Source organism: Chiloscyllium plagiosum, unplaced genomic scaffold (assembly GCF_004010195.1).
Source record: "Chiloscyllium plagiosum isolate BGI_BamShark_2017 unplaced genomic scaffold, ASM401019v2 scaf_839, whole genome shotgun sequence".
Lineage (NCBI taxonomy): Eukaryota > Metazoa > Chordata > Chondrichthyes > Orectolobiformes > Hemiscylliidae > Chiloscyllium > Chiloscyllium plagiosum.
Window position 1 is genome coordinate 1 of NW_025211536.1, and position 1,408 is coordinate 1,408.

At 61.6% G+C, this 1,408-nt stretch overlaps 1 protein-coding gene across 1 annotated transcript in view; it reads left to right on the top strand.

Moving 5' to 3' along the window:
• The first annotated feature begins 6 nt into the window (after nucleotides 1-6).
• LOC122547067 (interferon-stimulated 20 kDa exonuclease-like 2) overlaps nucleotides 7-1,408 on the top strand; it is an 11,693-nt gene continuing 10,291 nt past the window's right edge. Inside the window, exon 1 of the mRNA XM_043685651.1 lies at nucleotides 7-829. The gene's annotated coding sequence lies outside the window, so the exon portion shown is untranslated. The remainder of the gene's footprint in view (nucleotides 830-1,408) is intronic.

Consider the following 1,408-nt stretch of genomic DNA (forward strand, 5'->3'; position numbering starts at 1 on the left):
GCCCACTATCCCCACCCTGTGAGGGTCTCCCAGCGCCCACTATCCCCACCCTGTGAGGGTCTCCCAGGGCCCACTATCCCCACCCTGTGAGGGTCTCCCAGGGCCCACTATCCCACCCTGTGAGGGTCCATGTGGCCCACTATCCCCACCCTGTGAGGATCCCCCAGGGCCCAGTATCCCCACCCTGTGAGGGTCCCCCAGGGTCCACTATCCCACCCTGTGAGGGTCTCCCAGGGTCCACTATCCCACCCTGTGAGGGTCTCCCAGGGCCCACTATCCCACCCTGTGAGGGTCTCCCAGGGTCCACTATCCCCACCCTGTGAGGGTGCCCCAGGACCCAGTATCCCCACCCTGTGAGGGTCCCCCAGGACCCAGTATCCCCACCCTGTGAGGGCCCCCCCGGGACCCACTATCCCACCCTGTGAGGGTCCCCCAGGACCCATTATCCTACCCTGTGAGGGTTCCCCAGGACCCACTATCCCACCCTGTGAGGGTCCCCCAGGACCCACTATCCCCACCCTGTGAGGGTCCCCCAGGGCCCACTATCCCCACCCTGTGAGGGTGCCCCCAGGGCCCAGTATCCCACTCTGTGAGGGTCCCCCAGGGCCCACTATCCCACCCTGTGAGGGTCCCCCAGGGTCCAGTAGCTGCCTGCTGTGCCTCCTGTTGGTGAGGTGGTACAGTTGGGGGTGGGTTGCAATGTTGGGGCTCTCATTTGGTCTGAGGGCAGCTTGATCTGTGATGCCTCTGGTTGTCGATCAGCCTGGCAGGGGCCACACCCAGAAAGAGAAAGCGCGAGAGAGATATCTCGGAGTGGGGCCGGTGTCAGGTGAGGAAGCCGAATCCATCCCGGTCACCGGACCTGCAGTGTTTACTCCTGCTTTCTCTCTCTCCACAGAAGCTGCCTGACCTGCTGAGTCTCTCCAGCAAATTTCTGTTTCTGTTCAATCGTGATGGTGCCTGTGAATCCCTCAGACGTACAAGGGTGGACCAGGAATGGGATGGGGGTAGAGGACTGGGAATTGGACAGAACTGTTAGCAGATGGAGTTGGTTAAGCAGAGGGAAGACTGATGAGAAGGATATGGCCACAGTGCCATGTGCTCAAAGCCCCAGTCTTGCAACTCCTCCTCACAGCAGCAAGGGAATGCTGCACTGTCAGAGGTGCCGTATCGCTGGACCATGTTAAAATGATGCCCAGCTCGGGCTCAGGAAAGAGACTGTGGTCTCCATTCTCCCCCCTACTCCACTTGGGAACGAATCCCCCATTATCTCTTACACCCTCCCCCAACTGCCCACATGAGCAAGTCTCCCATTCGTCCCCTCCCCATGGGAGCGAGTTCCCCCATTCTCATCCCACCTCCCCCCCCCCCCCCCCCCCCACCCCGCAAAACCCCACTCCCTGCGGGA